The 15,536-nt window shown below is 44.0% G+C and overlaps 1 long non-coding RNA gene across 1 annotated transcript; it reads right to left on the bottom strand.

Moving 5' to 3' along the window:
- Window positions 1-270: 270 nt before the first annotated feature.
- LOC126251788 (uncharacterized) lies at window positions 271-7,068 on the bottom strand. The gene is made up of 2 exons (XR_007545782.1): window positions 6,826-7,068; window positions 271-450 (listed from the first exon to the last, which is right to left on the bottom strand). It is a non-coding gene; the product is annotated as an uncharacterized LOC126251788 (long non-coding RNA).
- Between the last annotated feature and the right edge of the window lie 8,468 nt (window positions 7,069-15,536).

Genomic DNA, 15,536 nt, shown 5'->3' with positions numbered 1-15,536 from the left:
TCACTGTTTTGCTAAAGCATCGGTTTCTATTACGTAAGCTATAATAGAGCCTTGTCTCGGTCGTGAACCAGTCAGACCAGTCACGCCGCAGTAGCTCTGCCTTTCTGCTGCATCAGATTCATGTAACTTTTTCTGGTGGGCGACAACTTAACTTCCAAAGCCTCTTGCATTACTCAATGGCGGTGTCTCAACTTTACTCTGCCGTGCCAAGTACATTAATTGCAGCGCAATAGTATTTCTAATATGGCTAGTAATTACGAATAAAACAAATTTTAAGTGAGTAATACATATTTAATTGTTACATATTGCACAGTGTTTCTATATACAACAATGAAGACGTAACTAGCTGTTACATTGCAGAATACATAAAGTTATGGTTAAGGATATATGTTGCACATTGTGGATAGCAAACTAGTTCCTGCAGAAAGCTATATCTCGACGTCACCGTCTCTGCAAGACATAAAAATATATCAAATGATGCACTACAAACTAATATGACAAAAGAGATATGTGTCTATAGAGTCATAATCTATGGCATTAACAGGTCCTTAAGGCCTACAGTGGAAAACTAAAGAAATAACCATACCAAAAAAGCAAAAAATGAATCAGCACATTATAAAATAATAAAAGTACACATAAAAAAGCAAGTAAATAATGAAGTCTGTCTGTTGTAGCAGAGCAGATATGTGCGGCAACTGGTAGTTCATCGCTTCCGGTCTCTAGCTTCATCTTCCACCACCCTCAGGCACACTTGTTTGACTATTTTTAACAGTCGATCCTTTCAACGCGTCCTTAGACGTTCCCTTGGGTGTTTTCCAGCAGGCTGTGAATGGAGGGCTCGGTATGGGAGGGATCCATCAGCTCGAAGGATGTGGCCAAACCACTGTACCATCCTCTCCCCTAATATTCGACCGATGTGTGTCTTTACAGTCCACAGACTCAGGTCTCCTTTTCTTCTTTGTTCCCATTTACTTTCCACGGTACTGTGGACGAGATCATAGATCTTTCGAAGTACTGGCCTCTAGAAGGCACAGACTGCTTTTTCAATAACTGATGATGTCGCCCGGGTTTCAGAACAATATAGAAGTACCGGCCATATCAGGGTCGTGTGCAGCTGGATCACCTTCTCCTGTGATGTCAGACGTGACTTGAGAAAACTGTTCAGACTAAAGAACCACGGGTTAGTGTTGATTTATCGTTGATTCACTTTAATTTTATTGGGTTCCAAATACTTGAGTTCTTGAAATCATTCAAAGGTATGCTAGTCAACAATAACGGAAAGAAAGAGACATTTTGTTTTGTCATCATTCTCCACCATCACCGTTTTTTTTTCTCGTTGTGCAGAAATCGTGAAGTATCAGCGCACACTTGCTCCAGGGTGTTACCAAGAATCACAACATCGACAACAAACGCCAGGATTGTGTCTCCTCCCACCATCTCCTTTTCTCTGATTCGACAACCAGTGTCACGGCTTACTTTTTCCAAGTTTAAGTTTAATAGTACAGGAGAAAAAAAATCGATCTCTTTTTCTGCGTCTATTTAGAAAGCTGACTGATGGCGATAATTAGTTGTGGAGCAGTACTTGACAGGTTTATTAAGAGTAGCAAGCTGCAATTAGTCTAATTTATTTTAATGGGATGTCAAATTTCCTTAATGTTCTCCATAACGTAGAGCGGTCAATGCTGTCATAAGATTGTCAAAAGTAATGGAAGATGAGGTGTAATTCCCGACCGAATAAGTAAAACTTTTCAGCTAGTTTCCTCAAGGTATACCTGAACTTCAGAGTCGATTGTCCAAGGACGAAGCCACTTTTATAGAAGCCTACAGTTCCTTCAGCCTGTGGTTCAAATGGTTCAAATGGCTCTGAGCACTATGGGACTCAACTGCTGTGGTCATCAGTCCCCTAGAACTTAGAACTACTTAAACCTAACTAACCTAAGGACATCACACACATCCATGCCCGAGGCAGGATTCGAACCTGCGACCGTAGCAGTCGCACGGTTCCGGACTGCGCGCCTAGAACCGCGAGACCACCGCGGCCGGCTCAGCCTGTGGTTTCACGCAGTTTCGCAGCAGTGTTTAAAGACTTATTATCAATTTCAAGTAATAAAATCGCTTGGTAGTTGTACACTTGTGTAGCATCACCCTTCCTGAAAGTGGGGGACGTAACTGCTCCAATCCATTCTTCGGCAATTATGCCTGCACTTGTTGTTCGTATGGGCCTTGTTCTTCTTATGGGCCTTTAACGAAATACTGAATTCTTCCTTTGATAGTTCAGGTGTTTCCACTACATAAAACTGGGCCCATATTTGTGTTGCCACCGCTGTTGAAATGTCATCGCTGTTGAAATGCCATGATTCGGTAATTTCTCTTTTTTTTTTAATTAGCTTTGTCTGCTCGAATGGTGATACCACTTCACCAGTCTCATTGGTTAGCTCCATCGTACGTTGTCGGTAGACAACTCTGGCAAACCTTGTGCCCGGAAAATGTTGCTTAATAACTTCTAGTCTTCAACTGCTATCAACAGACTTTTATATTCCCTTTTCTCCCTCCATATGAGCTGATTTGTGCCACGCAAATTAGCGTCTTCCGAAAGTCGTTTTAATCATTTTATCCTTTTCGCTAATCTGGTCTCTACTGATTACTTTATGTAAATTTATCGATGAACAACGAGAATTAACAGACACTGAAGGCGGTAGGTATTTGGAGCTAGATGCATGGGACATTCCATTTCGGAAACCGATAGGGATTTCAATATTCCGAGATCCGCAGTGTCAAGAGTGTGTGGACAATACCAAATATCAGGCATTACCTCTCACCACGGACAACGCAGTGGGCGATGGGTTTCACTTATTGATCGAGAGCAGCGGCATATGGCGTAGAGTCTTCAGTGCTAACGGACAAACAAAACTGCGTTTAATAATTGCAGAAATCTATGTGGGACCTACGACGAACCTATCGTTAGGACAGTGCGTCGAAATGAGGCGTTATGGGGCTATGGCAGCAGACGATGGATGCTAACAACACGACATCGCTTGCACCACCTCTCCTGAGCTGCTGGACCCTACACTACTGGAGAGCTAATCCCCGTTTTCAGGCGTTAAGAGCTCATGGTGGTTTTCGAGTGTAGCTCAGACCCCACCAAGCAATGGACTCAAGTTGTCAACAGGGCTCTGTGCATGCTGGCTGCGTTTACATGGAATGGACTGGATTCTCTAGTCAACTGAACCGATCACTGACTGGAAATGGCTATGTTCGGCTAATTGGAGACAAGTTTCAGCCAGCCATGTCCTTCACATCCACAAATAACTGTGGAATTTTTGTAGATGACAATGGGACAAGTCACCGGACCACAATTGTTCGCTATTGATTTGAAAAACATTCTGGACAATTAGAGCGAATAATTTGGCCACCTAGATCTCCCGACGCGAATCCCACCGAGCATTTACGGGAGTGAACCGATATTTACGGTATTTAATCGAGGTGTCACTTTATGCACGAAATCTTGCACCGGCAAGACTTCCGCAACTATAGGTGCCTGTTGAGGCAGCATGGCTCAATATTTCTGCTGAGGACCTCGAACTACTTGTTGAGTCAATACCATGTCGAGTTTCTGCCATACACCGGGAAAAAGGAGATCTGATACGATATTAGAAGGCACCCAATGACTTTTGTGTCCTCGATATATAAAAATACACTGGAACAGAACGGAAGACCAAGCTCTCTGGTACAGACAAAATGGGTGGAAGACATGGAGGTCCTTCACTGTTCAACGTGCGTATCGAATATTTCAGAAGTTGGATAAAATTCTGAGTTCGGAGATATTGAAGATAAATTCAATGACATTGCAGCCTCTTTCATAATGAGGAAGAATTTTTTGAGACGTTTAATGGACAAATGAAGCAATGAACATACATAAAGCACGCTGAAGTAGGCAAAGAAAGGTTTCTTCGGCGAAATAAGTGTCATAAACAACAGAAAACATTATTAAAGGAAGAAATTTCTTAGAATACAAATCTGAAGCAGAGCATGGTATGGATATATGTCACGGGCTGTCGGAAGACCCAAAAAAGAAAATATTGAACTATCTAGGATATAACCTTACAAAAAGATGCTGAAAACCAAGTGGTTTGGTAGGAAAGGACAAGGTTCTCACATAACCGAAAAGTAAAGGAATAAATAGCAAACACTATACAGAAAATGGAAGAGGACGATAGAAATTACATTATGACTTCACTGAATGGTTCCATCGTACTACACGAAGCCGTATAAGGAATTACATTTAGGGGAAAACATAGATTCGAATAAACATAACAAATAATTGAGGAAGGTTGAGCATAAGTACAACTCTCAAATAAAGTTTTGGTACAATAGAGGATATAATGGCGAACCACATCACAACGGTTAGGTGGGTGGCGACATCAAGTGTTGCAGCAGGAGTCTGAATCATAAAGGAATGAAGAATAGGCAAATTACTTAAGTTTTTTTGTTGATAGCCAGTTGCTTTTTGTCAGGCTGCGATACTTGAGAGAATGTTACGATGGAGCACGACTACTGGTTTTGTATAAAAGAAAGTGATGAGCCCGATATGTAATACACGACAAAGCAAATGTGCTTCATAATGGCTCGCTGCCGAAATTAGCTTGGCTCAAATGGCTCTGAGCACTATGGGACTTAACATCTGAGGTCATCAGTCCCCTAGAACTTAGAACTACTTAAACCTAACTAAGGACATCACACTCATCCATGCCCGAGGCAGGTTTCGAACCTGCGGCCGTAGCGGTCGCGCAGTTCCAGACTGAAGCGCCTAAACCTCTTGGCCACCAGCGGCTGGCGAAATTAGCTAATAGCAAGATTCCAATAAAGCACAACACAGCCTATAACGGACAGTGTATTTTTCTATCAGTTACTTTTGTCTGACTGACTACTGGATGTGTGACTGAGACAACCATTTCTGCAGGAAATGAAGTTAAAGATGTCATAACAGACAGGATTACTCCGGCAGGTGGAGAGGTGACAGATGGGAGGGGGAGTGCCATGGCTGGGGAGGGGGAGTAGGGGGAGAGAATCCTGTCTGTTCCAGAATACATTTTAGCAGGCCAATAGCACTTATGAAAAGGAAGATAGATTCTTATGGCAGGACTGTCATGACAGAATCCTTTTCTTGAGATGATTAAGAAACAACACGGCGCTCTCATTAGCAGATACTTTTGTTCGATTAATAGAGCCTCCTTTGCTGTAAGCTGAAAAGCATTGTCGTGAACGCTGAAATTTGTTTTGGTCGACAAGAGAATCGTGTGGTAGCACTGCATCTACTCACTGACGTTTGGGGAACAAGGCAGTAAAGGTGGTCTACGTGAACCATTCAAGTAATACTAGTGATTGCATGTTATCACTATTTTAATCTTCCAAAGGTGTTTTGAGGTGACAAAGAAATTATAAACCTCTCCGCTACCTAATAATGAGCGCTCTAGGAAACATTTCTTTCTCGATTCAGAGAAGAAGAGAAATGTGAGGCAACCGGAAATTCTGCATAATATGCAAACCAGATGGCAGTTATAAGAGTCTAGGGGCATGAAAGGGAAGCAGTGGTTGGGAAGGGAGTGAGACAGGGTTATAGCCTATCCCCGATGTTATTCAATCTGTATATTGAGCAAGCAGTGAAGGAAACAAAAGAAAAATTCGGAGTAGGTATTAAAATCAATGGAGAAGAAATAAAAACTTTAAGGTTCGCCGATGACATTGTAATTTTGTCAGAGATAGCAAAGGACCTAGAAGAGCAGTTGAACGGAATGGATAGTGTCTTGAAAAGAGGATATAAGATGAACATCAAAAAAAGCAAAACGAGGATAATGGAAGGTAATCGAATTAAGTCAGCTGATGCTGAGGGAAATAGATTAAGAAATGAGACACTTAAAGTAGTAAAGGAGTTTTGCTGTTTGGGGAGCAAAATAACTGATGATGGTCGAAGTAGAGAGGGTATAAAATGTAGACTGGCAATGGCAAGGAAAGCGTTTCTGAAGAAGAGAAATTTGTTAACATCGAGTATAGATTTAAGTGTCAGGAAGTCGTTTCTGAAAGTATTTGTATGGAGTGTAGCCATGTATGGAAGTGAAACATGGACGATAACTAGTTTGGACAAGAAGAGAATAGAAGCTTTCGAAATGTGGTGCTACAGAAGAATGCTGAAGATTAGATGGGTAGATCATATAACTAATGAGGAGGTATTGAACAGGATTGGGGAGAAGAGAAGTTTGTGGCACAACTTGACTAGAAGAAGGGATCGGTTGGTAGGACATGTTCTGAGGCATCAAGGGATCAGCAATTTAGCATTGGAGGGCAGCGTGGAGGGTAAAAATCGTAGACGGAGACCAAGAGATGAATACACTAAACAGATTCAGTAGGATGTAGGTTGCAGTAGGTACTGGGAGATGAAGAAGCTTGCACAGGATAGAGTAGCATGGAGAGCTGCATCAAACCAGTCTCAGGACTGAAGACCACAACAATAACAACATGCAAATGGACATACAAATCTTCTACGACAGTCATGGTTTTCAACTGCGCAAAAGAGGTAATAGTATAACGATTACAGACAGACAGAAAATTAATATAAACATGAGACAATGTAAAACAGTCATCAAGAACAAAGTGGTATTATAAGCAGCAACATCATGCCCTTCAAAATATGAGTATAATTTCGGTATGAAAACGTACTGAATTTTCTGTTAAGTATTAAAATTAGAGTTTCTGTTCATATTTTTAAAATTTAAGATGAGAAATATATGAGTTATAAAGGGATTTCAATCGAAAGTCTGAATTACTCACCCCGGGTGGCGATATCTTTGGCCTACAAACCTCGCCTACCGGTACTTTTCCGTCAGGACAACGCAGGGGTAGCTTCACAACTTCGTCACAGCGGTCGTTGATCCCCGGTAAAGGACCTGGACACCGGCCTTCAGTGGTGGTAAGAAAGGTGAGAACTGTTGCTATTAACACGACGCACTGAAACCTAAAGGAGAACATTGCTCCTTGTCGAAGAACACTGTAAGGACCGTACTGAGCTCTGTGTAACGGATGTACATTTGTTTTATACCTACGATCAAACAAGTTTGCCTCCAGAACTTGTTCTAGCATACTGCGTCTGTCGCGTGTGGATTTCCAAGAACGGGACTCGACCTGTCGACCTTCAGATGATGACTAGTTGTTCTTAGAACGATTGCTTTGTGAATCATTTTTTCTATCCTGAAGCTTACTTACGGTAATTATGGTCTGTTGCCGGACAAACATAGAAACTCTTTCTTATGACCGTATATTTACTTGACATGACGACTTCCTTACCACCACCACCAACGAATAAAATATTTATCGGCAACATAATATTCACTAAAATGAAATGTATGGATGATGGAGTGACAAATGAAGCTTCCATGACACGAAATAATAACAGGGAAAACCATTCATTTCTTTTCAGCATATACTATGAAAATTGGTAACAATGAAAATGATTTCTGTGAATTAACGGTTAGCAAAAAATAATACTGACTTTACTCCAGAATGCGATGTAATTTCATACATTTTGCTCTTTTAATATAAAACAAAAATCTTTCGATACGATGAGATTTTGCTTTTAGGATGAACAAATACATCTGGTATCTACAGTCATGATCTCATCCTTATCTGCTGTCTCTGTTGCTGTGTTACCGCTTGTCCTTCGGCAGTGTCATTTCGAAACGTTTCAGTCAGCTTTCGAATAAGTGATGGATGTAACGATGTCGGCGAATTGTTTGTTGAAATCAATGGAATTGCGTTCATATCTTTTCTTGTCGTTTTTTTTTTATTTTTATTTTAAACACAGATACAGTAGTTGTGCTTTCTGAGCGCAACGGAAGACGAATCGGAACGAAAACAACCGTTACTTCGCTTAAAATGCAACTAGATGCGGTTAAGTAAGGTCCGAGTTCGGAAACGGAAATCAGTGAAGAGTTTGAAGTCGTTAACGCTACAATAATTGAACATAGAAATCAAAGTGTGGCATTAATTGAACGCAATATGTTCAAACCAGACAGAGGACCTATGAGAAGAGGTACAGACTGCGTTTCTTGTTTCATTCAAAGAGGTCTAAGGGTGCTCCAATATCAGAATCACTTTTGCTGGAAAAAGCTGAATATGCAGAACAAATGTGTACTGAATATTCTGCAAGTACTGGTTTGCTGGAACATTTCAAGGAAAGGAACCAGATAGTGTTAAAAGGTTGTTTCTGATGAAGCTGACTAAGCTTTACCAACTGTGATTACAGATCGTTTGCAGTCTACAATGTCTTCGCTAAAAACTGAACTCCGTCCGAAGAGGCCTTGGAAGGGCCAACGGTACCGACCGGCCGCTTGTCATCCTCAGCCCACAGGCGTCGCTGGATGCAGATAAGGAGTGGCATGTGGTCAGCACACCGCTCTCCCGGCCGTATGTCAGTTTACAAGACCTGAGCCGCTACTTCTCAATCAAGAAACCCCTCAGATTGCCTCACAACGGCTGAGTGCACCCCGTTTGCCACAATATTTCGTCAGCACCGACGAAATGGGCATTTTTGTCGCTACTTTCCAAATAAAAGTCCTGTTCAAAGACGAAGGTCTCTAAGGTAATAATTACGGTATTTGTAATACATAATTTGGATTGATTTAAAAAAACAAACCTTATTTGTCAATGGGAGATTTAAAAATGTGACATTGACTGTCGAAAATATGTCGAACATTAAAATGAAGTTAGTGGCCTTATGAAATGGTGTATCCTTCTTCGCAGCTAACTGGATTGGAAATAAAGTCCCACCACCCTACTCCCTACCCTGTCGTGCTCAAAGTAACGAATTCCTCTCTTACAGCTGTGAATTGCTATTGTCTTCATGATAACAGTGGAATAGACCGAAGAGACCAAGCTTGAAGATAGATTAAGGATACCAGCGAATAGCACAATTCTGCTTAAGGAGGAGTAAACTCCAATGTGTGTGAAATCTTATGGGACTTAACTGCTAAGGTCATCAGTCCCTAAGCTTACACACTACTTAACCTTAATTGTCCTAAGGACAAACATACACACCCATGCCCGAGGGAGGACTCGAACCACCGCCGGGATCAGCTGCACAATCCATAACTGCAGCGCCTTAGACAGCTCGGCTAATCCCACACGGCGAAGAGTTATCTACAGACTCAATAAATGTTCATACTTTGATAAAGATTCGAAAATGTACCAGGTGTCATGGTTTTGAGTGCAGAGATTTTTTTTAGTGATTGAGAACAGTCTACTGAACAACTCTACATCAGTATTTACGTGAGGCTAGTAACTAAAGTTACTAGAAATAGTACTTTTTTAGGTTGGTTAGTAACTCCAAGTACTGCCAAGAAGCACAAGGAATTCTGACATTAAACAGTTGACCCTGTGTGGATCACCCCTGAGTTGGCTAACTAGACATTAAATTAATTTAATTACTTCAAACCCACAACGAAACACATGACACCGTAGGGAATGAGAATGGGTGATGTTGAAAAATTAATAACGAGGAAGTGCGGTATCACAAAGTGATTTATTGGGTAATATCACGGTCAAGAGAGAACAAACACATAAACAGTAACTTCAGCTGGGTAACATTTCATTGACACGAACTGAGGTTGGTTGGCAGTAGACCTGGGGAACCTATTTGGAATGTACATGTAAATGAGACTGGCTACTGTGAGTGGGAGGATACCAATCTAGGCAAGCACACGCTGCTGTATCGTTCCACTGATTAGTCTGAGGCGTCAAGATACAACTAAGCAACCGCCAAGGTAACCGAGAGCGCTAACGCGCTGCTTCCTGGACGCGGGTAGGCGCGCCGGCCCCGGGTAGAATCCACCCGGCGGATTAACGACGAGGGCCGTTGTGCCGGCCACCCTAGATGTGGTTTTTAGACGGTTTTCCACATCCCGCTAGGTGAATACCGGGCTGGTCCCCACGTCCCGCCTCAGTTACACGGCGCGCAGACATCTGAACATATTCGCACTATACCATGGATTACACTCGACGCAAACAGTTGGGGTATACTAATTACGTCCCGGGGGATACGGGGTGGCGGCAGGAAGGGCATCCGGCCACCCCTTAACTATTAAAATGCCAAATCCGATTAACGATGGCTGACCCTGCATAACTGCGAGACAAGTCTCGAGCAATGGATAGGTAGATAGTCAAGATACAATTAAGCATGCAATGGACACTTGCAATGACTACTGCGAGTACAAGACTCTTTGAAAAAAGAGGATCGCGAAAACGTTTGACAGGCTTCTGAATTTGCTGAAGCTGCCCAACGTTACCGATATAGCCGGTGAGAGACGAACTGCTATCGTCCGTGTGCGGACGATCCCAAAGCGTCGTACTGCGGGAGAAGACCCCACGTCCACCGGTGATTGCCTCACGTCCGCGAAATTATAAGTTTCACCCTGGTTCCCGAACGTCTTTACAACTAACTGCTCTCCCCGTAGAAACAGAAGAGCTGTCGTGACTGTACCCCGCGACAGTAGAAAAGCAAGTCCTTCCGAAACCTTCCGAAAACAGCCGTTCCCACCGATGTTCTCCAATAAACCTATCATGTCCCAGCAGTGGCTACCGTGCCAATAATTTTTTCTAGCAAGGAGACCAGATGTTCCTCAAACAATAACTGCAATGCAGTACACATTCTGTTCTCTGAAAAAGAAAAAAAAAAAAAACAGCACACAATGGGTTGACGTCTTGCAGCCAAAACCCCGGCGTATTTCACAAACTGAGGGAAGCTTCCTAGTCAAAACAAGATCCATCTCGTCCATAAAACGATTTAGTGGGCGCCGTTTTGGCGAGGCGCGGCGGCATCTAAGAAACACGACATCTGGAGTTATTCGTCGTCCCTTCTCACAAGGTACGCTGTTCTTGAAATAAACACATTAGCCGGGCGCCAGCCCATCGCCGCTCTACATGGACCCACATACGGGATAAGGAGACCAGGCCCCACTCTCTAATAAAGCAGTCAGGCTTGCGCCATGATGCCCGGCGCTGCCAGTTTCTAAAGAAGTTGCACTTCGCATTCAGCCACGGCGTTGACACCCTCTGGCGCAAGACCGCTACGGTCGCAGGTTCGAATCCTGCCTCGGGCATGGATGTTTGTGATGTCCTTAGGTTAGTTAGGTTTAACTAGTTCTAAGTTCTAGGGGACTCATGACCTCAGCAGTTGAGTCCCATAGTGCTCAGACCCATTTGAATCATTTTTGAAAGTTTTGCTTCACCTTGGTTCCGAGAATTCCGGAACCTGCACAGATAACTGGAATAGAGATCAACATAAACAGCATTTCCGCCCTTTTTATTGGTCAGGAAAACCACACATTTTATTTTGTACCGCCATGCAGCAAGACCATCACAGGCGGTGTTCCACATTGCTGTACGCTCTGGTACCTCTAATACCCAGTAGCACGTCCTCTTGCACTGACGAATGTCCGTATTCGTCGTGGCATACTATCCATAAGTTCATCAAGGTGCTGTTGGTCCAGATTGTCCCACTCCTCAACGGCGATTCGGTGTAGATACCTCAGAGGTGGTTGGTTGGTCATGTCGTCCATAAACAGGCCTTTTCAGTCCATCCCAGGCTTGTTCAATAGGGTTCATCTCTGGAGAACACGCTGGCCACTCTAGACGGGCGATGTCGTTATTCTGAAGGAAGCCATTCACAAGATGTGCACGATGGGGAGGCGAATTGTCGTCCATGAAGACGAATGCTTCGCTAATATGCTGCCAATATGGTTGCACTATTTGTGAGGAGGATGGCATTCACGTATAGTTCAGCCGTTACAGCGCCTTGCATGGCCACCAGCGGCGACACTCATGATGCCAGTCCTGAGCGGTCCATTCGGCATGTTGTTGAGCCCATCTGTATCACACTGCGTAGTGCCGTGGTTGCAAAGATGGACCTCGCCATGGACGTCGGGAGTGAAGTTGTACTTCAAGCTGCCTACTGCGCAGTTTGAGTCGTAACACGACGTCTTGTGGCTGCACGAAAATCATTATTCAACATGGTGACGTTGCTGTCAGGGTTCCCCCGAGCCATAATCTGTAGGTATCGGCCATCCACTGCAGTAGTAGCCCTTGCGCAGCCTGAGCGAGCCATGTCATCGACAGTTCCTGTCTCTCTGTATCTCCTCCATGTCCGAACAACATCGCTTTGGTTTACTCCGAGACGCATGGACGCTTCCCTTGTTGAGAGCCCTTCCTGTCACAAAGTAACAATGAGGACGCGATCGAACCGCGGTATTGTCCGTCTAGCCATGGTTGAGGAGTTCTGGGAATCGAGGTGCCGCAAAACTTCTTTTGATAGGTGTATTGGCAGTGAAGCTCATATGATTGAAAGAGGAGAAAAAGGCAGATAGGTGGCAAAAGCACCGTGATATGAGATAGTTATTTCCTGACTTGGAGACAACGTTCGGCGAATCAGTAAATAACCCACAGATGAGATGAGGTCACAAAATGAAGAAATAAATTATGTAACTAAGGGAGAGATTTTGACAGCAAACAACGGGGGCGTCCATGATGTCGATGCGATCATATTATGAATGATCATCTTAATTCGGAATGATCTGATTGCCGCGACTACCGAGCAACAGGATCAGTAACTGTTTATCTACCTAATTAATAGTCTTTTATCGATACTCCTGGTGCTTTTCGTAATCAGTTATAAGCACTCCGTCTTCAGGCCACAAGTGGCCCATCGGGACCATCCGACCGCCGTGTCATCCTCACTGAGGATGCGGATAGGAGGGGCGTGTGGTCAGCACACCGCTCTCCCGGTCGTTATGATGGTTTTCTTTGACCGGAGCCGCTACTATTCGGTCGAGTAGCTCCTCAATTGGCATCACGAGGCTGAGTGCACCCCGAAAAGTGGGAACAGCACATGGCGGCTGGATGGTCACCCATCCAAGTGCCGGCCACGCCCGACAGCGCTTAATATCGGTGATCTCACTGGAACCGGTGTATCCACTGTGGCAAGGCCGTTGCCTAATCAGTTATAGGGTCTCAGCAAGATGTCTGAACAGTAGGACCACATGGTCTGGAGACTGGCTGTACATGCCCCAAAAATGTATACAGCAGGAGAGGTTGGGGTAAGAGTGAGCCAGAGCTTTTGCTGTGTAGGTTATTTATCTAGGATTTTGAAAAGACGACCAACGTTCAGAGGGCTGTGCTTTTCATAGCTAATGGAACCTATGTAATAAGTACAGGTTTGAGATGAGGAAAGAAGGCACATTAGGGTTTAACTGTCTGTCGTCATTGCTGTCATAAAGTTGCAGCACAGACTCGGAATGTTTCAAGGTTGGGGAAAGTAACTGAGCCTTTTCGAATTGTTGTTGTTGTTGTGGTCTTCAGTCCTGAGACTGGTTTGATGCAGCTCTCCATGCTACTCTATCCTGTGCAAGCTTCTTCATCTCCCAGTACCTACTGCAACCTACATCCTTCTGTATCTGTTTAGTGTATTCATCTCTTGGTCCCCCTCTACGATTTTTAACCTCCACGCTGTCCTCCAATACCAAATTGGTGATCCCTTGATTAAGCACCCTTAAATATACCTGGAGCGATTTAGGGAAACTGCAGAAAACTTATATCTGGACGGCCAAATGCGGATTTGAATTCTTGTCATTGTGTGGTATACAGTTTTGGGCAGCTTGCTCAGTTGCGTTAGATACCCTGACACTGACTCTTTGTAACGTCCAGGACCATTGTATGGGGCTTCACTGGCGTATTTACGTGCGAAGAACACGTGTGTCACCATAGCCATTACGTTCAGCAATTGGATTCTCAATTACAATTTGCGATTTGTATGAGAAAAGCGTTAATTGATGGTAATAACTACCAGGCGCACACCAACACTACTTTACAGTGGTGGCTCATGCAAAAAAAAGAAGACTTATGCGCCTTTTTAGCTATACAGGCAATAATCATAATTGAATATGTAAGATTAACATATTCAATTTAGTTGTGTCTATTGACCTTGTAAGTCAAAATGCGCATAATTTTTTTTGTTTTAGCCGCCACTGGAAAGTAGTATTGTTGTGCGACTGGTACTTATTACTATTAATTAACGCTTTTCTCGTAAAAATCGCTTATGTATAGTTTAAATATATGTATAACGTGAGGAATAAAATGAAAAGAAAGGAAGTATCGCTGGTAATCCAACCCTAATTCACATTCTGTGCATAAATAATTTTCATTGCTCTAACATTTGAAACAAGAGGGGAATTTGGAAAACAAACAGTTACAGTAAGCTTTAAAGCTGGTTGACACTGCTACTAGTGACAATGGAACAAATGGTGGAAGGTTAAATAACACAACTTGTCCCTACATCATATTTACTTTATTTTTTTGTAACAAGGGCTTGTCGGTGTGATATGGGTCACTGTTACAGATTCTCAGCGATGTGCAATTAGCATCAGAAACAAAACTTTAGTGGAATTCAGCACCCCCTCCCGGAAAAAGAAGGAGAATGCCTTCCATGTGCCGCTAATATGTTCGTAGATGCACTGAGAATCCCAAGTCTATCAGGCACATTAGGCCACTTCTTTTTCCCCTTTCTGGTACCGCGCGTCGCGGAATTTGAATCCCCACCAAACGTCATGGACGTCGAAGAACCCTAGAGGTCTCTGACCCATCGCGCCGTAAGCTGTGGCGGCGCGCACCTCCTGGCCCGTATTTAGCGTGAGGGCGCCACAGTGGAACACGTAGTTGCAGCGGCCAATAGTGGCGTCCCTGACAGAATACTTAAGCGCCTGCTTCTCGCTCAGCCAGTCATGATTATTCCTGTGCCGACTGGAATGCCTACCGGGATACTCTATCTACCCAGGTCGATGGCCACCCTGATGATATTACCCCAGACACACTACGACGCCACTGGCAACTCCAGCGACACATCTGAAACTTGCTCGCTGCTAAGAAACGCCGGGACTGGCGACGGACATGCACCCGTTTCGATGCCACACTGCTATAAACTCGACCAAGTTCTGGTCAGCGTTCCGCCGCCTTACCGGATCTAACCCCCCCCCCCTCTACTATCCTCTCCTTCATAATCAACCCTTCCCTGACAACCTTAGTAAGACCAATCACTTTGCCTCCTACCTCTCCGATGTCTTTACCATCCCCGACGATTCCCAGTTCGACTACTCCCTCTTCCCGGATGTCCGTGATCGAACTGACACCTCTGTCTCTCCCCTCGCACTTGGTTTCCAGTACTTGGACAACATCGCACACACCGAACTCAATACCCCTATCACTACACAGGATCTCATCGCTACACTCCGCACGAAACGCAACACCGCTCCTGGTCACGATCGTGTCACCTATCGCCACCTTCGTGAATTTCCTGCCTCTTTCCTTTCCACCCTGGCCAGGCTCTATAATGTAGTCCCGTCCACCAGCTACTACCCCGACCTGTGGAAAACCTCCCGTATCCTGATGTTCCTTAAACCCGGTAAACCGCCGTCCGCCGTCTCCTCCTACCATCCCATTAG

The sequence above is a fragment of the Schistocerca nitens genome, chromosome 4 (genome assembly GCF_023898315.1).
Source record: "Schistocerca nitens isolate TAMUIC-IGC-003100 chromosome 4, iqSchNite1.1, whole genome shotgun sequence".
NCBI lineage: Eukaryota > Metazoa > Arthropoda > Insecta > Orthoptera > Acrididae > Schistocerca > Schistocerca nitens.
The sequence above is the reverse complement of the archived record's forward strand: the minus strand, read 5'-3'. Positions and strand labels throughout refer to the sequence as shown.